Source organism: Apodemus sylvaticus, chromosome 21 (genome assembly GCF_947179515.1).
Source record: "Apodemus sylvaticus chromosome 21, mApoSyl1.1, whole genome shotgun sequence".
In the NCBI taxonomy this organism is placed as follows: domain Eukaryota; kingdom Metazoa; phylum Chordata; class Mammalia; order Rodentia; family Muridae; genus Apodemus; species Apodemus sylvaticus.
Genome location: NC_067492.1, coordinates 45,088,113 through 45,112,396, shown reverse-complemented (window position 1 = coordinate 45,112,396; position 24,284 = coordinate 45,088,113). Strand labels below are relative to the sequence as shown.

The 24,284-nt window shown below is 43.8% G+C and overlaps 1 long non-coding RNA gene and 1 pseudogene across 1 annotated transcript in view; one reads left to right on the top strand and one right to left on the bottom strand.

Annotated features, from left to right (window-relative positions):
• LOC127672159 (protein arginine N-methyltransferase 9-like) overlaps positions 1-12,175 on the bottom strand; it is a 217,329-nt pseudogene extending 205,154 nt beyond the window's left edge.
• Positions 12,176-12,264: 89 nt separating this feature from the next.
• LOC127672161 (uncharacterized) overlaps positions 12,265-24,284 on the top strand; it is a 64,149-nt gene continuing 52,129 nt past the window's right edge. The window contains exons 1-2 of the long non-coding RNA XR_007974836.1: positions 12,265-12,336; positions 16,583-16,671. This is a non-coding gene — a long non-coding RNA (uncharacterized LOC127672161). The remainder of the gene's footprint in view (positions 12,337-16,582; positions 16,672-24,284) is intronic.

Genomic DNA, 24,284 nt, shown 5'->3' with positions numbered 1-24,284 from the left:
AGAAAACAGAAGTGAGGAAAGTAGAAAGGAGCCAAAAATTTCTGAATAATAAGAGAATGAGAGGCCTTATAAATTGTGTTTCCCTCAATGTTACAACTCAGCCCAACTTCACAGCACACGGCCCTGCCCTGCCCTGCCCTGCAGTCAGGGAACCGATTACAGAATATTATGTGTCTACTAATCATGTAGCAGACATACACATACTGCAGATGAAGTCAAGTCACCAGTAATAGAACTGAATGACAAAAGTACATGTGCGCGCGCACACACGCGCACACACACACATACACACAGACACACACACACACACAGAGAAAAGCCAGCCAGAATGAGGCCTTTCAACAAGCGGCACAGGGAAAGGACACTGTGCTCCTGGGAAGTGTGAAACAGCCAGGAATTTTAAAACCAAAGCCTTTTACAGGGTGTGCAGTGTAAGGAAAAATTCAAATAAAAACTAACAATAAAAGAAGAGCTGTTGGGCTGGAGAGATGGCTCAGTGGTTAAGAGCACTGACGGCTCTGCCAGAGGTCTTGAGTTCAATATCCAGGAACCACACTGTGGTTCACAACCATCTGTAATGGGATCCGGGGCCCTCTTCTGGAGTGTCTGAAGACAGCTACAGTGTGCTCATACACATAAAATAAATAAATCTAAAAGAGAAGGAGCAGCTATATGGTACATAACAGCTGTACCCCATTACTTCCTGGAATGTCCTGTCTGGTCAGGAATGACCTTAAAACACAAGGCTGCTCAACAACTACAAAAGTGACCTGAAGACCACTGCAGACCACTCCCAAAAGAGAGCCAGCTAAAGGGAAGCAACTGCATTTTAAAATCTCATGCTAGAATACCCTTCTTTCACAGTCTACAGAAAAGGAGCACGGGAAACGTGTGTATATGAATATTACTCTTTCTTCAAGACATTACTAACCAGATTTTTAGTTAACAGTTCTTGGGCTCTTTGGGTTCCTTATGCATACATCTTATCTTCCACCAATACACACACACACACACACACACACACAGTACAGAGGCTTGACTAGCAAGTGCCAGGTTCTGGGTCCAATCCCTACCATTCCCAAACAGAAGACCTAAGTGTTCTCTGTGTCAGGAGTCCTTCAGCCCTTGGTGAGATTGGACGCTATTACCCTAACACAGCGGTTCTCAGCCTTCCCAATGCTGAGATCCTCTCATACGTGGTGACCTCCAACCATAAAATCATCTTCACTGCTATCTCATAACTGTAATTTTGCTACTGTTATGAATCATGATACAAACATCTGTGTTTTCTGATGATCTTTAGGTGACCTCTGAAAGGGTAATTTGACAACCAAGGGGTCTCGACCCACTGACTGAAAAATCACTGCCCAAACAATTTTTTTTTTAAATTTAGATGATTAGGTTTAGATTATTGTTCATGTCAAGGAAACAATTAACTTGAGAAGATAGGATATTAAAGATAAATATAAAGATCTAAGCTGGAGTATTCATCCCTGTGTTTAAATATCTAAGAACGTGGCAAAATTCTTCTAGTCTTTCACCTGAGTGGCTCACACCTTGTCTTATTTCTACTGTCATAGTGCATGCTCTTACAAAGCACAGCACACAAAAACCCTTGGCAGCATTCCCATTACAATGAAAAAGAATACTTTCAACAGGGAATTTTAATCTGCTGCTGATCATTTCATCATAAGACTGTAAACCTTCATGTACATTCAAAAAGTAAGGCATAACCAGGCAGCAGTGGTGGTGGTGCCGACCTCTGATTACAGCGCTCTGGAGGCAGAGGCAGGAGGATGTCATAATTGGAGGCCAGTCTGGACAAAAGAGTAAGTTCCAGAACAGCTGGGGCTACACAGAGAAACCAGGACTGGAAAAAACAAACAAACAAAAACAAACAACAACAAAGGTAAGAAATAAACATATTGTTTTTACCTGAAGATTTCATCTTTCATAATCTGAAAGATTATGAAACTTTCATAATCTGAAAGCACTCTGTCAAAGGCAGGTATCCTCCAGGGATTCCACCCATCTTTTCAGTTGTGTATGCTTCAACTGCTTCTTCGGTGTCTACAGAAGAATAGGCCAGGCTCTAAAATTTCACATTTGTTGGTAATGTATACCAGCAATGTCCTTAGCACCAACCCTAGGAAGAGTTCAAAGAAAAGGTAAGTTGTAAGACAGGATTTTTAAATTATCAAATATCATTGTCTAATAGTTGAGAGAATATAAACATAACAGTGAAATAAGACCTCAAAGCTACAGATTTTTTAAATAAATAAATAAACACACACACACACACACACACACACACACGCGCGCGTGCGCGCGCGCGCGCATATATAAAATCACATAAAGGAAAAAAATGATGACTAACTCCATATTAAAATTAACAATTTTTGTGGGATGGAGCGATAAGCACCCATGTTGTTCTTGCAACGTCCCTGAGTTCAGTTGGGTTCCAGCACACACGTCAGATGTTTCACAAATACCTACAACTTCAGCAACACCCTCCTATGGCCGCCGCAAACTGCACATACACATGGCACACACACAAAACACACATGCAGAAATATAAATTGTAAAACTTTTAAAAAGGGAAGTATTTACAGAACACATATTCACTAAATGACTCATATTCCATTCAAAAAAATGTGCTTTTGAATTCCAGCAAGCTAACAGGAGACAACCAAGAACAGACAAAGCACTTAGGTCCTTCACCAAAGGGGATAAGACAACCAAGTAAAATATGAATCTGAGTGAGCGTCAAGCAGTGAGGTGAGAACCCCACCACACGCTCCACAAGACAGGCAGTCAGCAGCAGGCCTAAGGAGGGTACGGCCCACACGACTGTATTCACTGGCATTCTTTAATGAGTTAAGATACACTGAGAGGCAACTAGTACATTTGCATTCATCCAACTTGGTAACTGAGGCCCCTGTGTCTGCATGCTGTCCTGGGCCTACATTTTATCAAACATTTTTACTATCACCCGGTTACAATATGAAACTTATGTTTCACTTATGAAACAATAAGATTAACAAACAATTCACAGCAAACATAACAGTAGCTATTTACCGGGAGTCCGTTCAGGGTGATTTTTCTTTATTTCTTTCATTCCTCAGTACTTCCTAAACTATTTTTATGTTAACTTTACACAGGAAACAGACATCCTTAAAAGATATAAAATTGCATTTTGCCCAATCATTACATTGATGAAATTACCAAGAAAAACAATACTAAAATTTATGTTCACATTGGACATCCTTACTTGAATGTCAACTAAAATCAATCTGAACTGAAATATTTTTCTGCATTAACCTCTCACAGAGTAAGCTGAATGAACATTTTCCACTTAGAAAAAGCTGGTTCTGATCCTGGAATTCTACTTAAGTAGAACTAAGCATCAAATGAAGATGTCTGCCTGCCCTGGCCCGCACCGCCCCCCAGAGTGCTCTTCTAACCACTCACCTGTGATGCCTTCGTATCTCTGCGCACTCGACTGCCATCCCAAATATAATGGCACTGGCTGGTATCACTTTCCCATACTTCCTGCAATTTCCATTTTCTTCTTTTGTCTGAAAAATATAACAAAAGTTACAACATTACATGCTCAAATAAGTGTGTGTGTGTGTGTGTGTGTGTGTGTGTGTAGTCTAAGAAACTTCTTTAAAATTTCATTCATGTGTCCATGTGTAATTCATACAAATATATGTAACTTAATGTTTAGAATACAAGTACAAAGAGGAAGAGTGGTGTGTAAAGCTATGTCACTCTAGAATATCATTTAATAATTAAACAAACAAACAAACAAAAAAAAGGTAGCCCAGGAGTGGTAGAGCACGCCTTTACTCCCAGCATTTTGGAGGCAGAGGCAGAAGAATCTCTGAGGCCAGCCTGGTCTACAGTGAGAAACCATGTCTTGAAAAACTAAAAGGAGGAAAAAAAAAAAAAGCACTGGCTACTGTAGCAGAGGACTCAGTTCAAGTCCCAGCATCCACAGGCAGTTCATGATCCCACAGGGCACCATGCCTTCTTCTGACTTCCACCAGCACTGCACACATGTGACAGGCACACACACATCCAACAGGCACACACACATGTAACAGGGACACACACGTGACAGACACACAAACATCTAATAGCTATACACACACATTTAAAAGACCCACACATCCAACAGGCATATAGACATTTTACAGGCACAAACATATCCAACAGGCATATACACACATGTGAAAGACACACAAGCAACAGGCATAGACATACATGAAACAGGCATGCATGCATGCAGGTAAAACAAATACATAAAACAAAAATTAAAAAAAATCTTTAAACAGAAAGAATAAAATCAGGCTTGAAATCTAGCTCAGGAGCAGAGCACTAGCCATGTGCCAAGTCCAACTCCTAGTACTAGAAAAAACAAGGAAGGAAGGAAGAAAATAACAAAGTCATCATTATTTACTTGAAAAATAAACTTCTCTTCTAGATTAAATACATATCATCTTCTATAAAGATGGTTTTACTAAAGTTCCTTAATATATACAATGTATATAGTAAATTAACTGTAATATACATATGGCTTGTGGGCTGCAGTAGAAGAGTTCAGTGTGCTCTTTAGTAGCCTGAATTTACTGAATACCTTAAAACATTACTCAACTAATATTACTACCTTCTTTCTGGAGATCTGCCACAATCCCAGGCACTGTGACACAGCTGTGAGATTCAAAGTTCTTCCCTCTTCTTCTCGAGCATTTCAGTGAATCCCTCCACAAATAAGCTCTCATTCACAGGGCTTTCTTTTGTAGAATTTTGATCTGTAACCTTACGGGTGCATAAAATGCACATTGTATTATACTGTTGCCAAATGCTTTTTCTTGTGTTTCTTTCCGTGTATCTAGTTGTACTGTGACATATGTTTTATGTCCTGCAAACATTCTAGGGGCTCAATATGCCTCTGAAACAATGAATTTGTCATCAAAAGTCACTGGTTGCCTGCTGCTTACCTTCGGCTGCAAAAGCAAATGTTCCCAGGCATGAATCAAACTCTCCACAATTCCTTCTCCAAATATGCCTTCATCGACAGTTTCTGCTACAATTAGGGACACTCTATAGAATGATGTTTTAAAGATAAATGTAAGTAAACTGATATGCTATTTCTATAAAGCTGTCAAAGCTGAGAGAAAAGGGCAAATAAGTTATAGAAAATCTTTACAATTCTCTTAATACATTTCATTTCATTATCTTCCCCTGAGTCATGAGATGTCCCTTGGGTTCCCCTCCTCTTCATTAGCTCCTTTCCCTTGCTCTAGGCACAGAAGCGTTGTTCTGTGCCCAGACTTTGTTCACAGCCTGTTCTTAAGAGTAATTGGTACCCACATCTTTTCTGGTCTGCCTGACAGTAAACATTTAGCTTCGAACTCTTAACACAATGTAAGTGTTTTTCTCCTGCCCTGGAATTGTGGTTTATGTCTGTAATCTCAGCACATGACACATGGAGGCAAGATGATCAGACAGAAGTTAAAGGTAATCTTTGACTACACAGTGGGTTTAAAGCTAGCCTGGGCTACATGAAACCGCTGCATTAAAAATCAAAAACAAACCAGGGAGGGAACACATCCACAGACTCTGTCAGTGACCCATCTCAAAGTTAATTCCCTTTTTCTTCTTCATTTTTTATTTTCTTTTGTTTTGTTTAGACAGGGTTTCTCTGTGTGGCCTGGGCTGTCACAGAAGTAATTCTGTAGACCAGGCTGCCCTTGATCTCACAGAGATCCTACCACAGTGAGATGCAGACACAAACGCAGGGCTTCTCAGACTGTGCACACGAGCCACAGTGCTCGCCCACTGCACTTGCAAGCTTTCACTCTGGTGCAGGCCAGTAATGACAGCACGATGTCTGCAAGGGTGAACTGCTCACAGTGGAAACGGCTGTTTAGCACCACTGACCCACAGGAAGTCTGTCTACTTTAATGAGAAAAACCACATAATTTAGTCCCAGTACTCGGGAGGCAGATGCCACAGACTGACCCAGCCAGTATTCAGGAAGGTATAGGTACAGCGAGATGACAGACACCAGATGACAGACACCAGAGAGCAGTTTGAATCTGCTGCAACTTTACTTTTTAGTCAGGCATATTTATAGTATATTGAGGAACAGATCAAGGTTGGCACACCCAAACAATTGTTAAACAAGGTACATTTCCATCTTAATTAGAACAGCAAGTGGACATGACATAATACCCACAGGAACTCTTATTCTGTCAACCATTATCAAAAGCAAACTATGATCATGAACCTCAGACATATAGTGTTCGATTCTAACTTGTGGTTTCTTATTAAAGTTGTCTTAATAATCAACAGGAGAACTTGGACCTTCAGACCAATTTGTATGCTTAAAGCCTATTTCTGTTATCAAAAGTCAAAATGCTTTAAAAATGAACACATATACATTACAAGAGCCTTCTCTACTGCCTTGGACAGCAAACACCATGGTGGTCTGGCTCAAGCTAATCTATGTCCATAATCTCAAGAAAATTATAGGACCTTCTAACCTTCAATGTTTTTATCCATTTATTACCTTCTGATCATAAATACCTGTATAAAGCAATAGCTCATCAGTAGTCCTATACTTTTTCATATTGTATTCTTTCTGCTACAAACTATTCATCATTACCTTTGCTAAGGCTAATGATAAAGACGGACCCTGTTAAAAAGCATTCCAAGACTTTCTTTCACTAAGGTTCAACTTAAGTTCATTGGATTTAGGACTGTAAGCAGTAGGCATAATCGCCACATCCTCTTTTTCTTTCCACCAGAATACCAAGTTCTCCTTTATCAATTAACCAGCTTGTAGGTTGGGATTGTGCTGTATAAAGAATTAAGAATGAGAAGAAGAAAGACACAGTGCAGAACCCATAGCCCAGGAAGCTCAATATCCTTAGAGAACATCAAGGCCCTTTCTTAGGCAGAGGTGAGCATACTGCCAGGGACCTCCAGGGAGACTAGGCCCGAGGGGCATTTTTCTCCCATCTGCCTTAAAGACGTACAGTCATGTCACACAGATGACACTGGAGTTGGTGTGGCAGTTCCCGGTTTTTTGTTTTTAAGACGGAACTCTGTTAGATCTCGCTTCCTTGAGTAAATGGACTTCAGCACAAGTCTGAAAAGGCAAGGAAATAACAGCACGACCATAATAATAATGAACATCAATATTCCAATTAAGACAAAATATTGTACCAATCTAGAGGATTCAAAGACTTAATTCCTGCTTCCAGTCCTTTAGCCAATGAGTCAAGCTGGGTATTATCTAGATGTGCTTTGCTAATTGTTGCAATATCCCTCTGCAATATCTCCTTGTCATGAGTAATCTCAGAATCTGCCCAAACTCCCTGTAAATGATTCTTCACCTTTTCCCATTGCTCAGTAGCATCATAAGGTAAAGGTGTAACACAAATATACGGAAAGGCAGCATGGCATGGAGTCTCCATCCTGGTCTTAATATTTACTATATCCTGTCCTAAAGCTAAGACCACCTCTTCTAAAGCATTTATCTTTGACTCCAACTTTCTGTCTATCAGTGCTTGTTCTAACAAGGCCAATGAGATATTCTTATTCATATCATTGACAAATTGTGCAGTATGCATTTCCTGAACCAAGGCAGCAGTAGAGATGGCAAATGTAGTGAGTATGGCTATTAATGCTGAGATTCCCTAGGATAAGGGCTGCCACAAATCTCTTTGGTCTTATTAAGACCAAAAGTCTTGGCACACCAGACCTTATGATATTCTGGTTGCTTCCTGTTTGCTTCTTTGGACTCTTGCTGATTGGCAGAGCCTCCTGGTTTCTTCTGAATTAAACTACTACTGCTGATTCGTGTTCGGTGTTTGTCATGTGGACTGTATTGTTGACAAGGAAGATTGCTACAGCTCCAAAGAACTATTTTTAAACAGGTCCACACACCCCCATTTTCTATTAACCTTTCTTTTCCCCTATCTCTAGTGGGTGGTGGGCTAGAAGGGAGGTTGAAGTGTTAACCCTTATTAAAGTAGTTTTGAAAAATCTAAGCCTACAGACCAGCATCACTGAGGTGAAATCTTCTGGGTGCTGTTTTCTGAAATCACAAAGAAACTGTGTTCCAGAGATAGCTAAAGTTGTACCTTGTGCTGCAGCTGGACTTGGTAATGTATAAGAATCACCTCGGTCGTACTGGTTTTGAAGATGTGAAAGCGTCAGGGAGAACAGCTGAGGCTTGAGACTGTGAGAAGCTAGAGAAGGCCATTGGTGAAGGTGCAGCCTCAATTGCAGTCGATGACCCAGGACTAAAGGGATTATGCAAAGAATCTGAGGCCTGGCACCATGAAGAGGGCCTATGAGAGGCTATTAGTGAAGCCCAGTTGCAGCAGAAGATAGCAGTATATTGGAGATGTCAGTACCATGGAATGACCACCAAGAGCAACAGCAGCAGTGGAGAAGAGTCAACCAGAGCCTACAGTGCTACAGAGGACAGAGCTGGAGACGTGACCCAAGCCCTTTGGAGGGGCCTAGAATAACATGTGTGGATCCCAGACATTGAAACAAGAAGCTATAAAGTTGGCCACTAAGCTTGGCCTTATTTTAATTTTAAACTAGATTATTATTACTGTGTGTGTGTGTGTGTGTTGTGTGTGTGTGTGTGTGTGTGTGTGTGAGAGAGAGAGAGAGAGAGAGAGAGAGAGAGAGAGAGAGAGCTTGTATACCACAGTATGCATGTGGAAGTCAGAAGCTACCTTTCAGTCTTTTCACCTTCTGCTGGGTTTCAGGTGTCAGACTTGCATGTGCAAATTTTTACCTGTGGAGCCATCTTGCTTGTCCTACTTTTTTTAAATGATGGTTACATTAAAGAATGGGAGGAAGATCCATGTTTGAAGCATCATAATTTTACGGATTTTTCTTCTTTTGTAGCATGTTTGCTAAAAACGCTGGTGCACACTCAGTCTATGCCTGTGAATTATCCAAGACCCTGTATGAATTCGCCTGTGACGCAGTGGCTGCAAACAAGATGGAGTGTGGGATAAAGCTCTTGCACATGAAGTCCCTGGATATAGAGATTCCAAAGCACATCCCTGAAAGGTGTGTTTATACTTCATTAAAAACCTTATGACACATTTCCAGCTCCTTATGTTAACAAAAGTCCTTGTTTTCTGAAGATAAGGTTATAACCTAGTTTAATAAAATTGAGTTTTTCATAATATGTCTTAAAAAGTACTTCAGAACTCAAGAAAAGTTGATAGTGAGAAATGCTTCTTAAGAATGTCACTTTATTGTGTCTTTGTGTGTGTGTGTAGGTTTTTTTAATTGAATATTCATTTACATTGTCAATGGTAAACCCTTTCCCCATATCCCCCTCCCCTAAGACCCCCCAACCACTCCCCTTCCTCCTTCCCCCTGTCTCCACGTACATATCCCTCTACCCAACACCCCCTCCCACCCCCGTTTCTCTTGTTGGGGCCTCTGTTTAGCCTTTACCTGACCAAGGACCATTTCTCCCACTGATGCCCAACAAGGCCTTCCTCTGCCACATTTTTGGGTGGAACCATGTGTGCCCCTTTGTTGATGTTTCAGTCCCTGGGAATCTTGGGGCGTCTGGGTGGCCGAAATCATTGTTCTTCCCATGGGGCTGTAAACCCCTTCAGCTCCTCTGGACCATCCTCCAGCTCCTCCATTGGGGACCCCATGCCCAGTCCAATAGTTGATTGTTAGCATCTGCCTCTGTATTTGTAAGGCTCTGGCAGGGCCCCTCCGGAGATAACCATGGCATGCTCCTTTTAGCATGCACTTCTTGTCATCCATAGTAGTGTCAGGGTTCGTTGACTGTTTATAGGTGTTTTGTTTTTTTGACACAGGGTTTCTCTGTGTAGCCCTGGCTGTCCTGGAGCTCACTCTGTAGACCAGGCTGGACTCCAACTCAGACATCTGCCTGCCTCTGCCTCCCGAGTGCTGGGACTAAATTATGTCATCTGTCATCTCTCCGTACCTATGCCTTCCTGAATACCAGCTGGGTTAGTCTGTGGCATTGGCGGGATATTCTTTAGGAAGTCGCGACAAGCAACGCACAGCAAGGCAATCCAAAGCAAGAGCTTCCGTCACACTATCTGTGTGGTCACATTTATATTCTTTCTAATCATCATGCACCTGTCATGTGCCTGCTTCAGCAAAATATCCTTTTTCCTGTTTCATAACTGAGTGCTCAAAGAAACCATGAATTTCCACTTTACTAGTCTCTTCTTCATCACCACTAATTTCTTCGCTCCAGGTAACCAGCATCAATTATCCCAGTAACCCCTTCTATTCTTGACTATAAAGTTATCCCTGCTCAGTAAAGGCTTTCCAGTGCAGCCTTTTGAAGCAGGAGTCTTCACACTCCAGTAAAAAAAAACCCTCCTCTATCCTCTGTAAGTAAGCCCCATGAGTCCATTACTTCCTCCAGAGACCTGTTATTGGGATTTTAGGAAGAAGGGCAAGCACAGCTTATATATTCCCCCGGAATAAGAATTTTACCAACACATGCACCCTACTGATGAGCTACACTCACAGCCAAATTTTATATGTACTTTCAACAAGCACTGCTTGTCTTGTCTGTCCTCAGAAGCAGCAGCTAGAACTGTGCAAAGAATTGTGTTGGTCCACTATGATAAGTTATTTCTCTTCCGGTGAAGTGTGCCAACTCAAACCAGATTAATCAAATGTAGGTTTATTGGGAAGCTGCTCTCAGGTGGGTGAGTTCAGTAGCCCCAAGGATGGAGGCCAGGGGAGTTGCCATGGGGATGATGGGAAGGGGAATGAAAGAAAGGGTGCAGGAGTAGAGTGGGGGGAGGTAAGGGGGAGGAGACAAAAATGTCCGGATTATATAAAGAAGAGCCTCCAGAGGAGGGGCAGCCCAGCCTCTGGGCTGGAAAGTTCAGGGTAGAGGGCAGGATATGCCAGGTAGAGACTGAGGGATGCTGGGAGAACCTGGAGGCCGGGTCTGCTTTCATACATAAAATATACACCTCAGTCCCTTGTCAGAAACCAGATTCACTATTCTACTGTGGTCTACGCAGAGGAACAAACTATCCAGCATACTATCATATTCCGAAGTAAGCCAACAGGTCCTGAAATGTCTATGAATTACAAAAGCCTAATGCTACTGTCATCTAGTGGGCAGAGGGCAGACCATGCTGTGAGACAGGAAGGAAGACACAGGACTGTCTGGTGCAAAATGTCAACAGTGTCAGGTTGAGAGATTCTAAACTAAACAAAGCAAGACCATTTACATCTTAAAACTGTATATACAATTACGTTACTTTTTGAAGTTAAGATTTTAATATAAAAAATACAGTAGCTTAACAGTTTGACCGTTACAAATAAGATGGATTAATAAATATTAAGAGTCCCTTATGATTGCACACTTTATCCAACCTCAGGACACACAGCATTCCTTCTACACAGGATAGTGCAAAGCTTACAGGGCAGGGCAAATTTAACTTAGATACTGGAGAAGGAAGAAAAAAAAAACTACCCAGTCTCATCCCATTTTAAGAGCCTTTGGAATTTTATTTAAGAGAGGCAGAAATTTTGAAACAGATGTGTGACAATTTTTGACTTTTGCTAATTAAATCTGGCTGTAGGCTGTAGGGGAGCCCGGTACGGAATCGATTCCCAAAGTAATTAGATGATTGAAGAGTGTGTGTGTGTGTGTGTGTGTGTCAGTCTGTCTGTCTCTCTCTCTGTCCCTCTCTTTTCTCTCTCTCTCTCACACACACACACACACACAAACACACGCGCACACTACACCCTGCTGTTGCTGCTCAGATCACAGGATTTGCCAGCTACTGATAGAAGTAAGGCCTCACCTTCACGTCGTCTTTGAGCTCTGGCGCCAGGCTGAGCACCAGAAGGTAATGGGCGTGGGCAGTGCCCAAGTCCTGGTCTCCTAGGCAGTGCTCAGCACTCTGCAAGGACCGTGCCACAAGCTGGGCCCGGCCGGCCGCACCTGCACCACCCCCGGCGCCTCGGGGGCCTGGACCTCGAGTTAGGCACGGCTAAGTCTCCGCTCGGAAGCCGACGAAGGGAAAAGAGAGTCTCCACTGCGCGTTTCCCAGGACCCGTCGCAGCCACTGGACGTGCTGAGTGGCTCGGTGCACGCAGCGGGAAGCCCCGCCTTGCCAGCGGCGGGCGGAGCTGCGCACGCATCCCGCGGCGACGCGCTGTGATGACGTCACGCCGGGGAGTAAATTGTGGCCCCCTAACGACTTGGAGGACTAGGCTGTGAGATCATTTTCTGGGATTGGGTATTTTCCCAGGCTGCAACCAAAGGTTTGTGTCTTCTCTCCCTCCTCCTGGAGTGTGCGGCTGCGAGTTCCAGAGCCTGCTCTGGCCCGGAGTGTGCGCTGCTCCGGGCCTTCTGGATCTCAGCGCACCAGACTCACTACTGCAAAACGAAATAAAAGCTCCTTAAACCGAGCACTGGTGACACACACCTTTAACCCCAGCACTTGGGAGGCAGAGGCAGTCATATTTCTGAGTTCGAGGCCAGCCTAGTCTATAGAGTGAGTTTCAGGACAGCCAGGGCTATACAGAGAAACCCTGTCTCGCACCCTTCCCCCCCCCAAAAAAAAAACAAAAAACAAAAACCAAAAAACCCCCAAAACCTCCTTAAATTGATCACTGTGCACTTTGTGGATCCTGGAATATTTTGAGTGCTGCCAAGATACCGTATAAAAAATTCTATACCATGAAATATTGGGTTTGCCCAGGAATTCTTAAGAGTATTGTGCCGAACTGCCTTCTGCACCCATGCATATGTTTCATAAGGAACTCATGAGTTTGGTGTTGACAGGTGGGTTCTGACCCAGATCTCAGCATCCCGAAACACTTCTGGTCCCAAGCATTTTGAACAATGGCTATTCATCCTCTAATAACTAGTAAGAGCAAAGGAGGGTTAGGGATTTCTGCTGAGTGGGGAAGGGAAATTCTCCAAGAGAGGGCTGTAGCTGAGAGACAGCAGTATGCAGCCAGCATGGTTGGGAGCAGTCGGGCTGCAGACAGGTCAGGGTGTCTGAGGGCATGAGGACTGATGAGCACAGTTCCTGCTAAGGGAAGAGGCGGATCAGGGGCAGGGCATTGGTGCCATGACCAGGACTAGTGCAGGAGGACAGTCCCTGCTTAGATGGTGCTGACTGGGTGTGGGGTGGAAGTAAGCTGAGGTCTGTTTCTCCTGTGGGAGGTGAGTGAAGGAGAGGAACAGGCTTGGCAAGAATGATGTGTTTTAGCTTTTGGTGTTGTGTCTAGGGTGGGCTCAGTTGGCCTGTTTTGTGGTTGTATGTTTTGGGAAGGGAGAACAGAGCTAATGGTTGTAGAGATGTGGCAGGAGAAGGGCTTTATTCTGGTTCATGGTTCCAAGGTATCCAGGCCATCATGGTGAGGAGGGTGTGGCAGCAGGCAGGCAAGCATAGGTGGTAGGAGCAGGTGGCTGGTTGCTCAGTCACCACACTTAGGAAGGAGACTAGGAAGAGTGCTGAGCTGTAAGGTTTTGGGGATCATCCCAGGGACTTACTTCAGTAAGATTTTTGTAAAGGTAACAGGGCCTTCTCAAATGCTGTCAGTAATTGGGACCAAGTATTCAAAGGTATGACTCTGGGGGGGGGTACATTTTGCATTCAAACTACAGTGAGGAAGAAGGTTTAGAAATGGGACACAATTAGAGAAATGACAGAAAAGAGTAAATGGAAAGGCATGAATGAACGAATGGGCAAATAAACGAATGAACAGATGAATTTGGAGAAAGTCACGAAGGACAAGGAAGAACAGCCAAGGACACACTTCAGAGTTCAGGAAACAACATTTCCTTAGCAAGATGGGGAATTTTGTGAACACAGGTGAATGAGCGTGTGGGGAGCAGGGTCCTTGGTGAGGAGGCCATCAGCTATCCTGATATCACTCTTGGTCCTACCCTCTTAAGCAAGGTCTCTCATTGAACCTTGAGTGAGGCTGACAGCCAGCCAGCCCTAATAATCTTTGTGTCTCTCCTCCCTGTAGTCCTGGGAGTACAGGCCTGGGACCACACCTGGCTTTTTTCAAGCGTACAGTGAGATTCAAACTCAGGGCCTCATGATTGCATAGCAAGCACTCTACCCACTGAGCAAGCTGCTAAGTCATCTCTCCCTCCCCCAAAGGCAGCTCTTAAAAGAGGAAAGGTTTATTTTGGCTGATGGTTTTAGTCCATGGTCACTATGCTTGCTGCTTTGTGCCTGTGGTGACAGAACATCATGGTAGGAGTGTGAGGTGGAGGAGCCTTATTTCCTCCTGAAATTATGTGATAGTCTTTGAGACTACCTTCTTTAGGTTGCACTGAGTGTGCCACATAGTATCTGAAGACAGGATTGGGAAGTAGAGAATGGAGAGAGCCAGTTAGCTATTATGTAAACTCTGGGCTCTTTTAAAATGTGCAGTCTCAAAGCTTGTGTGGCTATTTAAACTAGCCTGTCAATGAACAGTCACAAATGAAGAAACTGGACGTATCCTGTAACCTCAGTCAACGGTTTTGTTTACTATTAGAAGAAAATTGTGTGATTTTTGGCAGTGTCTGCCCAAGTGGCAGGTCTCATTGATCTTGACTGTTGTAAATCAAAAAAAGTAATTAAGGAAGTGTCAGAAAACAGAGGTGAGTTTGTAAAAGACTTTTTGTGGCTTTGGCATTTAAGTTCAGAACGTTAAGACTAGGTGCCATTTTAAGTGGGGGACATCTGAATTCAATGTATGACATGGATGGAAGGTGGAGAATGGATAGCGAGGTGGTGGCACCGCAGGGGCCAGCGCAGGCATCGGTGAGTGTGTGGCCTATAGTGAGGGGCAGGAGAGCCAACAACGATGAAGAGCAATGGTTGACTCTGCCAGTTTGTAGCTGACGTTTCATAAATACACACAAACTCTACAGGTTTATATGAGTGAGAAAACTTAGAATAACAAGTTCTATAGGTGCTAAAGAAGACCTTCAGTTGGAAGATTACTTTTATCCATTCACAATCCACAGCACTTCATAAAAATAGGATGGGCTGGGACACGCCAGTAATCTCAACATTCCAGAGGCTGAGGGATGTCACAAGTTCAAGCTTAGCCTTGTCTGGGAAGTATATTTGAGTCCAGCTTGTGCTGCTTCAGATCAGTCACTGAATCAGTTAATAAATAAATGAAATTTTCGATACTCAGCTCGGTGGACACACACTGTGTGTGAACTAAGACCACAGGGTTAGTGTAATAGCACTTTAAATGAAGATACACATGCATATCTTTAACTTTAGCCAATAATGAGTAGGTTACTACTGCTCAGAGATACTAAATTTCAGTTCATTTGGTATACTTGGGTTTGCAGCAGTTGTGAGACATTGTGTGTGGTATAGTACCACAGTTACTAGTGGTACTGAGGACTGTAGTTGTTAGCTAACAATAAGTGTCTGTCTGCATCTCCAAGCACATACTGTGTTTTCAGAGACTGTGCATTTCTCGTGACAATTATATGTTAAAGGATTTTCATTGTTGTTGTTCTTGAGACAGGGTCTTACAGTGTAGACCTGGCTGGCCCTACAACTCTTTGTAGACTGGCTGTAGTACTGGCTGGTTTTGTGTGTCAACTTGGCACAGGCTGGAGTTATCAGAGAGAAAGGAGTTTCAGTTGGGGTAGTGCCTCAATGAGATCCAACTGTGGGGCATTTTCTCAATTAGTGACCAAGGTGGGTAGGGCCACTTGTGGGTGGTGCCACCCCTGGTCTGGTAGTCTTGGGTTCTATACAAGAGCAGGTTGAGCAATCCAAGGGAAGCAAACCAGTAAGATATACCTCTCCATGGCCTCAGCATCACCTCCTGCATCCTGACCTGCTTGAGTTCCAGTCCTGACTTCCTTTAGTGATCAACAGCAGTGTGCAAGGTGTACGCTGAATAAACCCTTTCCTCCCCGACTTGCTTCTTGGACATGATGATTGTGCGGAAATAGAAATCCTAAGACAACCCCGTTTTCCTCAAACTCACAGATTTCACGTGTCTCTGCCTCTCTCCTGTCTCTACCTCCTGTGTGCTGGGATTAAAGATGTGTAACACTATACCCGGGACCATAGTCATTACTCTTAAACCAATTTCAGTTTGAACTTGTGAAGTTGAGTTTGAAGAGGAACATCACTGACCTCCAGAGCACAGGCTCCTGCAGGACATACCCTGGTCAGAGCTCTCAGTATCTAGGGGAGCACATCTTATCTCTGTTGATGAGTGATTTAAGTACCTGGGATGAGGTATTTTGTGTAAAGCCATGGGTTATAATGTCTGTAGTAATTACTTTAGGGAATCAGAGAAGTTTTCAAGCAGAAATTTCCTTTAAGCTTCTATGATGGTTTGAATAAGAATGGCCCCAGTGGGCTCATATATTTGAATTCCTTGTCACCAGAGGGTAGAGCTGTTTGAAAGGATTAGAAGGATTAGGGGGCATGGCCTTGTTGGAGGAACTGTGCCACTGGGGGTGGGCTTTAGATTTCAAAGTCCCATGCCAAGCCCTGTCTCTTTCTGCTGCCTGCAGATCAGAGTGTAAAGCTCTCTGCTCCAGGGCCATGCTGGCCAGTGTGCTGTGCTTTCACTGTGATGACAATGGACTGACTCTGTGGAATGGTAAGCCAGCCTCCAGTTAAATGCTTCCTCTTGTCAGTGTTATTTTGTTCCTGGTGACTAAGACAGTTGCTGAGAGTCACAGGGAAAACAGTCGTCCTCAGATGATCTGAATTATTGTCTACACCATGAAATCCATCACTAAAGAAGGAGCTGCAATTCGCCTTTAGCACAGTAGGTAGGGTCACACAGGGCACTGACAGCACAGTACTGGCTTTGCCTGGGTGGTTTACCCCTGGCAGGGTAAGGCCTGTATCTTCCTAAAGAAGAAGGTTTTGTTTTGCCGCCCCCACCTCCCAGTCTGTCCAGTGTGGCTCAGTTGGTAGAGGCTTGCCTAGGCTGTTGGAAGCACTGCACAGTGGTGGTGGTGGTGGTGACATCTGCTTTCTAGAACTGCCAGCAGCTGTGGTTACCTGAAGGAAGGATGAACAAGATTATGCCCCCAACTTTCCTCTCAAGGGAGGAGGGAAAGAAGGCGCTGCCCTTCCTGAGGGTTTATAAGATAGTTAAGGAGGGTTGCTGGAGACAGGGCCTTTGAAGCCTCTCAGTGGGCAGCATTTACTACAAGTCATTAACAGTTGCCGGGGGAGGGGTGCATGAGGGTTCCGATCCTCCTTAAGGCTGTTTAGACAGTTCACAGTTGCTGGGAGGAGGCTTTTCTTTGTTTTTCTCTAGTGCATAGCTCCCTGAGCTGCCCTCCCTGTGAGGGGGAGGCCCATCATGGACTATGGTGTAATGTGGCTCCTGCCTGAAGCGACTTTTAGAAGAAGCTTTGTATCCTATGTGTTGCTCCATCTCTTCTCAAATTCCTGGTGCAAGCACCATTGAAACCAGTCAGAACAGTAAGCCCAGGGAGGCCTGGGGTGGTGGTGGAGCCCCCTAGGGGTGGGAGTCCTTCAGAAGTGCTTTGGGCTTTCCTTGAGTTGATAAATTTGGGGACAGTGAAGACATGCCCAGGTGATGTTGGTCACAGTTGGGATGCATGGGATGTCTCTCTGAGATCCCCTTCTGCCCTGCTCAGCAGGGGCAGCAGGCTTCCTTTGCCTCAGTTTCTATTGACGCCTGCTCACTGTTTGTTTGTTTCTTTTCTTTCTCTGTCTCTGTCTCTCTGTCTCTTTCTCTCTCTCTCTTTTAAAGATTAATTTATTTCATTCATATGAGTACACTCTAGCTGGCTTCAGACACACTAGAAGAGTGTATCAGATCTCATTACAGATGGTTGTGAGCCACCTTGTGGCTGCTGGGAATTGAACTCAGGACCTCTGGAAGAGTAAGCAGCCAGTGTTCTTAACTGCTGAGTCTTCCCCCATCCCTTTATTGACATTTCTAATGGCTTCTTGCACTTAACTTGCCGAAGGATATCTGCGTTTTTAATTCTGTCATCAGGTATAGATAGTTAAATTTTCTTTGTTTTGTGTGGGGAAATGTAGTGTGTGGTTATATATGGTTTTATTAAATTTATAATAGAACAGAGTTTCTTGAGAAGCACAAATGTTTCAGACATTTAAAAATTTTCCAAAGATAACAATAGAAGTAAATTTGTTATTTAGATAAAACAAAAGCTGTAACATTAGACAGTCCCATTAATTTTAGAACAGAAATGACATTCTGTTATCTCATGGCATGGAGTTTGTGCTTACATTGTTTACTTACCAGGTTTATTTTATTAAAACTGTGCCTGGCATAGCTGCTTCTGCGATACACAGTCGGAGGTTCTTGGTTTATGGCCTCTTGTTCTATTTAATTTCTTCCAGAAAATGCAAGGCATTCCATTCCACCTCCTTGCTTGTAAGGGGGAAGGGACTCTGCAGTAAGACAAGACCATCCATACCATGTTACCCAGAAGCAGTCTGACTCCTGTTGAAGAAGCTGACTGTACTGGCTTTCTCTTCCAAGTTGCTGTTAATAGACTCTTCCCCATGTCCTTACCTAGGTGAGGCTCTTCCATGTGGACAGTGGATCATCTCCAGTGCTTGATACCTGTGGTTGCTGGCCATGCACTGAGAGCAGGTCTCCAGGACAGCTTGGTTGATTGATAACGCATCGCTTTTGCTGTCCCACTTGTTGAAGGAGCAGTTCTTCAGCACTGACAGCTGCATGTGGCAGGAGAGCCGGTGTAAAGACCCTGACCAACTTGGTCATTTTTGTTTTCAGGATTAGCCTGCTGCTGGGTGACTGCCAAGGCTGAGGATTCTAAGACTGGTTGCCTTTTGCCTTATGCTTACAAAATAGTTTCCATATCACACCCAATATTTTGGAATGGTGAAAAAGAAGAAGAAAGGTTGGTCTGTATCAGAAGCATTCTTAAAACTTTCCAGTAAGCTTAATTTTAGTAGGCCACAGCTTTTACATGAGTCTTCGACTGATGATAAGTGGTTGTGAGAAGATAGTCACTTGTGGTTCAGCTCTAGGGCAGCAAGAAAGATTGTAGTGGCTTCTGGATCTTTCAGTAAATAATTGTAAAGGGGAGCATCTCTGTGTCTCTCCAGCCACCAGTTAGTCAGCAGGCCACTGAACTGTTGACAAGAGCCAATGCCCTGTACTGGTTTTAGGGCATTGGAGGGACACAGAGACATTTATCTAACTAGAAATTCCAGTCTGATGCAGTCTCAGGCAGAACAAAAGTGGCCATGAAACAGAATGCTGCTTCTTCAGCAGAAGGCAGTCTGGGTGTTAGCTTTCTGTCCTTGTAACTGAATAGCTGAAGTGTTAGAGGTGAGGGAAATTTACCTGAGCCAGTTCCCAAGGCTTCAGTCCAGAGTCGTTTGGCTCCACTGCGTTTGATGTAGAGAGGTGTTCGTGAAGGTGAGCTAGCCTGCTTACATGGGGGCAGCCTGGACAGAGAGGAGGAGGGAGGAAGGGAAGGAGGGAGGGCAGTGTCTGGGGAAATGAATGTTGTCAAAGGGGAATCTTAGCATGGTATAGTGGCTTCATCAGGTTTGTTCAAAAGTCTAATGTTCTCAGCTTGAAGTGCTGTGGTACTCCGTGTCTAGTTTTGGCCTAGTTGGTATTCCCAGTGTTTGATGTCCCCTGCTGGTCATCTGGGTTTCTCTTCAGCTGCTGTGGCATTTGTATAGTCTCTCCAGGCAGAACTTCTGCTTCCTAGAACTCTGCACTCATGGTCTTCACCCCGGGCTTCTCTGTCTTACCCCATGCTGTGTCTCCTGTGTAGATCCTCAGTCTCCTGTCATGGTCCTTCAGGAGTTACATTAGGTCACCTACATAGCAGTGTTTGCCCTTGGGAACAGGTGGTCAAGGCTGTCTCTTGCTAGTCCTTGACTAGCCTTGTCTGTTTCCTGCTTCTTGGACAAGGAGCCTGCTCCTGTTTAGGAAGCCTGTGATAGGGGACACTTGTGTGAATGTGCCACCTCAGCAGAGCTCAGAACAGGGCCAGGTGGGTTGAGAGGCTGGGCATGTGACAGATACATGTCTAGCAGTTGTGCTGGAGCTGCATGTGCCTTTCAGACTGCAAATGCTGTTTTTATTAAACCCTTTTCCATCATTCTATAAATACTTGAGTGCAGATACACATATGTCTAAAGACTTGTGACTAATATTTTTGGGTCAACTTTTGAGATGTAAATCACAAATCTCTTAGTCCATTCATTTAAAGCATACAATCTGATGGCTTTTCATCAGTTTGTTATTTTCCTGTCAGTTACTGTGTGTTTTCTTAAGAATGGCAGCCTTGCAGAGATTAATATGGATGATAGCATTTAGCATGTAGTAGGTGGGTACTAAGGTATTTGCAGGAAGAGCTGGTATCTGGATCTGGGTGGAGGGCTCAGTGCAGAAGTGTGCTTGCTGCTTCAGCCTGGTACCTGAATCTGAATCCATGTAAAGCCTGCCCAGATTTGTCCTTTGACCTGCCTGACATGTGTGTCCCTGCTGTCATTGCTGCTGCTTTTAAAAGGTTAAGAGCTGATTTCATTTTATTCAAATAGAAACTGAGGCTGCAAGGTAAGCAGTAGGGCAAGTGTGTGCATCAGTGCAGCTCATTGCATCCATGAAAATACACCGGGACCTGGATCAGTAAAATGTTTCTAGTAATCACTAAGAGGAAGTGGGGTTAATCTAGCATGTCCCCCTGCTGCCTTATAAGCTTGCAACCAGAATGAAAGCTATTGGATACTTTGTATCTTCCCTTTCAGGTAGGATATGGGAATCCACCGGGTATCCTGTATCTCTGCTTGTATTATATCTCCATTTAAAATAACACATCTTTGCACTTCCCAGATGGCTAGTGACTGCTCTGTTTGGTAGCTGGAGTTGACCTGTCTCTAGAGAGGTTTGTTCATACCACCTCCCCTTCCAGTTGGTGATGACAGTGAGCATTGCTGTATGAGTACTTGCAAGACATTTTCTGCCTCATTTGATTTTTCTCAGTTAATTGAGGGAGATTTTTAGGCTGAGTTCCTTTAGCTTGTGAATTTTAACATATCATGATGTAAATAAAGATCTAAAGTCCTTAAATAAAGACGTACAGTTACAGAGTTCTTAGTTGGCGATGTCAGGAGGTGAATTCAGCTCTGAGTTCGTATCTGGAGCTGGGGAGAGGGCTCAGTGTTAGTGCACACACTACCATAGAGCAGTGTTTTGTGATCCTATCTTTTAGACTGGGTTTGCTGATCAGTTACCTCTGAATTGCTGAGAAATCACCTTAAAGCCAGAAAGTTGTCAGTGTGTAGTGTGTCTCCCTCCCTCCCCCGTGATTGTAGAGCATTAGTTCTCAACCTTCCTAATGCTGTGACTCTTTAATATAGTTCCTCATGTGGTGACCCGCAAACGTAGTTATTTTTGCCCCTGGTTTGTAATTGTAATTTTGCTATGTGATATAAATAATTATGTTTTCTCATGGCTGTAGATGATCCCTGTGAAAGGGCTTTTTGATCCCCTAAGTTTTAAAAGATGCTTTTTTAGAGGGTTCTCTCCATGACTGCTTGGACAGACTGTCAAGGAGGCAGGAGCATGAGGCCTCTGGATGCTGTTTTTATTGTCATGGTGGAAAGGAAAGGCTCTCCCCCATCACCCCTCCCTGGGCTCACTTATAGACTTTTGTCCAGACTAGCAGGACAGTCAACAGGGTCCCCAGAACTACCTAGGGAAAGGCGAGAGACAAGAGACATGAGAGATGGACAGCAAGACAGATTCTGATCAAGCTGTCATTTTTTATTTTTTAAACAAGGCAATATAAAGGCAAGCAAGCAGTGTAAGGAGTGGCGAAGGGGGAAAGTCATTGTATTCGGGGAACAATCTCAGGGGGCTAACATCATTTCTTAGGAACAGTTTCTCAGAATTGTCTCTCAGGATCTTAGGGAAGAATTGGCAAGTGCTGTAGGAACTTGGCATCATAATTAGGCCATGAGGAGGTGAGCCGGAAAGGAGTTCCTATGGTAACCTACCACAGGTGAGCTTCATTTGTTTAAGCCCACCTGGGTGAGCTCTGTATGTACTGACCATCTAGCTTACTTGGCTAATCTTTAAACTAGTACATTTCCTTCTAAAAGCAGCCTAGAGAAAGCAGGCTGGAAATGGCTGAGAGGAGGGGGTTTTGAGATCTATGTGAGAATGGCTCCTGGCAGACTTTTTTTTTTTTCTTTTTTGAGATTAGGTTTCTCTGTGTAGCCTTGGTTGTTTTGTAACTCACTCTGTAGACCAGGCTGGCCTAGAACTCAGAGATTTGCTTGATTCTGCCTTCTTAGTTCTGGGATTAAAGGTGTGGGCCACCATCGCCCAGCTTATATAAACTTTTAAAAGGTACACTTCATAACATTATACCTCCAACCCTCAGTTTTTTAAGACGGAGTCTCTTACAGAAACCCCAGGTTAGCTTTGAATTCATTATAATGGATTATAATCCCCTCATGCTCATGTTATAAGTGTATCACTGTGCCCGGTAATAGTTCTTTTAAAGAATTTATTTTCCCATGTTTTCCTTAAAGTTCTATTTCTTGTATAAGTAGTTTTGTAAAAGAAAAGTAAGACTAGGTACTGGTGGCAGATGCCTTTGATCCTAGCCCTCAGGAGGCAGAGGCAGGTGGCCAGCCTGGTTGGTCTACAGATGGAGTTCCAGGACAGCCAGGGTCTACACAGAGAAACCCAGTCTCATAAAAAACCTTAAAAAAAGAGGAGATCTTGACCTGCTCATCTGATTATCTGAAGAACAGATAATCATTAGGAATTAGATGAAGGGAGCTGGTTTTTCTCCTTCATGGCTGATTTTCCATAACCTGATTGAAGGGCACCCCAGCCAAATAGGAAAACCCTATCTGTGTGCTGTGCATAGTTGGTGGGCTTTCACAGGCATGCAAAGTTTCTGCATACTTACCATTGGAGCAGAAGACTGCCTGTGAAGTAGCGTCCAACTGGGTCCTGGAGGAGGTGCTGGGGATAGCACTCAGCCAGAGGCAAGCTGCTTTTTTAAGTCCCTGTCAATGTCCTTGTATCTCTGAGACAAGCCTGTTGAAAGGTACAAACTCTTCTCTAGGGATCTCCACCTTTAACAGTGATCTCTTTTCTGCATGTGATTTCTTGGTATGTTTGCATTTGCATTTCTGAGTGTCTTTGCTGGGAACTTCAGAGTGTGTGGGCAGTGATCAGTCCAAACCACAGGAGTATACAGGATTGTTTCTGTGGTCCTCTGTTCCACACTTAGTGATGAGGTAGTCCTCCTGGGAGAAGAGAAGTAATGTTCTTGGGGAGTCAGCAGTGGGCCAGGCCTGCATCTGTATCCTCATAGGTGTTGCCAGGACCAAATACCCAGCAAGAGGCAAGAAGCAACTTTCGTGGTTATTTCTTATTTCGGCTCACAGTTTGAGGGGATACAGTGTATCAGAGTGGCGAGGCATGCCTGTAGTTCAGCTCACAGTTTGAGGGGAGACAGTGTATCAGAGTGTGGAGGCATGCCTGAGGTTCAGCTCACAGTTTGAGGGGAGACAGTGTATCAGAGTCAGGAGGCATGCCTGTGGCAGGAGTTGCCTCTGCATTCAAGAAGCAGAGTCCAGTACTAGTGTTCTCTGACTTTCTAGACTTTCTTTATTTTGGTTTCCCAGCCTGTGTAGTGGCACCACTCCTGTAGGGTGAGTCTTCCCTCCTCATATAGGCCTCTCTGAATATACTCTCACAGTCTGGCCCAGAGGCTGTGTCTCCTAACTGATCTGAGTCCAGCCAAATTGATAATGGAAGATTAATCAGCATAATGAGCAGGTTACATTTTAAACATGAACTTAAGTGTTTTGAACAAAATTTGCATAATCCAAATGAAATGTTCCAAATTATAGTCAGAGATTTGTATGTATGTGTGTGTGTGTGTATGCCTCAGTGTACCACAGTCATGTGCCATACATCACAGAGTGCAGTGTGATATATGTGTTGTACTGAGTCTTTCGAAGTAAGATTTATTAGATCATGCAGTGTAGCAGACCTCCACCTTTTCAGGGAAAGACTGATGTTTGTTGAAAGGAGGAAGTTGCATGAAAATAATATTTGGAGTCAGGTGTAATTCATGGTGTTTTTGTGCTGTCTTGGACACATACCATTGAATGATTATATTAAAACAACTCAGTGATAAATCTGTAGAATTTTGTTTAAATCTACCAGTTTCTAAATTTATTTAA